Here is a 2,213-nt window from a genome sequence, read left to right on the forward strand (position 1 = left end):
AAACAGTTTTGCTAAATAACCATATAAATCCCAAATGCAGCAAAGGTGAACAATCTTCATAGAACACTTTCACTTCATTTAAATTGAAGCTGCTCCTTTCTGATATTTTTCTACTTCAGTGTGAAATAGATTGTTAGGGTTTCATTAGTGGTTTCATTATGTGGTCATAAAATAAATAAATAAATAAATAAATAAATAAATAAATAAATAAATAAATAAGGTTTGATTTCTTCCACAGTTCACAGTTCTCTAGTAAGACGTTTTGGAAATCATATAGTCCCAGGGGTGTTTTGAATAACCAAATGCTCTTTAGTTGATGAAGTTTCTCAATGAAACTGTAATAAATGCTTATTTACATCCTTAGCATTATTATCAATATATCCTGGAACCAAAGTAAGATGGTTTTCTTGTTACCACAATCCTCTTCATTGTTTTAAAATCTGAATATTTCCATCATTTATAATTTATATTTTGGATGACAGTTCTGACCACCACCTTCTTATGACTGCTTACAGCCAGTTTAAACCAACTGTTATAGTATATACTTCAAATTTGCTTTTAAGTGGTGAATTTACTGTAGGCAACAAGTCTACACAGCAGCCAACTGAGATGTATTCTTTTTCTTCCTGTAAACTGTTGGTGAGCACAGGAAGGTAATCTGCTACTCCAAGATCTTCTCTCCTCACAAAATAAGTTGCAAGGTCACCTATACTTCTCTTTTTCCCAGAAAGTTAAAGCTACATTCACTCTCAAATTCCTGCTGAATAAAATGTGCACCATTAGTTTTCACGGCCCTGAGAAACCTCAGGAAAAAAACCACTGTATTTTGATGATGGGCTTTCTCTCTGTGAAGAATCAGAATCACTGAAGTTAAGCAAATATGTTCGGCTATCATGGTGTAATTTGTCAGGCAAGTGGCCTGCACAAGCCGATTTTTTTCTTTCTGTTTCATTTCATAGCCCCCGCTTCTACACTTCTAGGGGTCTGGGGTTTTTTTTTGTTTTGTTTTGTTTTGTTTCTAACAAGGATTGGGAAAAGTACGATGAACTTTCTGTGATAGATCACCTTACGTAGTTTATCTGGGATTTCCACAGCTTGTCCAACAGTTCTATTTATGTAAGCAACCAACTGTTCTGGAGAATTTTTAACCTTCTTTATGTTCTTATTAGTGAAATTAGAGATCCTTTTCCTAAGAAGACAAATGGAATGATCCTAAATATTATTACAAAAATTCCGTCTTTTAACATCATGGGTTTCAGATGTCATAATCTCTTTTTTCCTTGTTAACCTTCCTTTTTTAAATATATATATTTTATTTTTCAATTACAATTATTAGTTACTGGTGTACAACACAGTGATTAGACATTTACATAACTTATGAAGTGATCATCTGATAAATCCAGTACCCATCTGAGACCATGCATAGTTACTACAATACTGACTATTTTCCCCATGCTATACTCCATGACTATTTTGTAACTACCAATTTTGTACTTCTTAATCCCCTCCCCACTTCACCCATCTCCTCAACCCTCTCATCCAGCAACCATCAAAATGATCTCTGTATGTACAAGCTTGTTTCTGATTTGTTTGTTCAGGAATCCTGTTCTCTAGATTCGCTATATTCAGATCGTATAAACCTTTTTCCTTTACCCATAATCTCTCTAAAAAAAAGTAATCTAGAATACCGGAGCCTCATGGTACTGCGGCGCCTCAGCCCAGCCCTGGCACTGATAAACTGAGTCCGGAAGCCTAGAGTCCCTCTGCTCCAGGCCGAGCCCCACTCAAGGCCATTCAAACATGGTCACACATGTGTGGGGGGCCTGCCAAGATTGCTGGTTCCATACTTCTTAAATTAATATAGCTTTGTTGTATAGCTTGAAGTCAGGAAGTATGATTCCTTCAGCTCAGTTCTTCTTTCTCAGAATCACTTTGGCTATTAGGAGTCTCTTGTGCTCCATACAAATTTTAGGACTTTTTTTTTCTATTTCTGTGAAGAATGCCATTGTAATGTTGATAAGGATTTAGATGACTAAGTTCTATAGTTGGCTATGGGGAGTATGGATATATTCTTTTCACTTTACCGTGATGCTCTATTTCTGAAGCATGGGTAGCTTAAAGGGAAGCAGATCGTTTGGGGCTACCTTTCACATATTTTTTGGTCCTTCATTCTTGGTTTGTACATGTCCCACTGAGGTTGGTAAAAATGGGAA

The 2,213-nt window shown here is 36.0% G+C and overlaps 1 pseudogene; it reads right to left on the reverse strand.

The window, feature by feature from the left end:
* Positions 1–326: 326 nt before the first annotated feature.
* Positions 327–1,266, reverse strand: LOC117033557 (KATNB1-like protein 1; annotated as a pseudogene).
* Positions 1,267–2,213: the final 947 nt, after the last annotated feature.

Source organism: Rhinolophus ferrumequinum, chromosome 14 (genome assembly GCF_004115265.2).
Source record: "Rhinolophus ferrumequinum isolate MPI-CBG mRhiFer1 chromosome 14, mRhiFer1_v1.p, whole genome shotgun sequence".
In the NCBI taxonomy this organism is placed as follows: Eukaryota; Metazoa; Chordata; class Mammalia; order Chiroptera; family Rhinolophidae; genus Rhinolophus; species Rhinolophus ferrumequinum.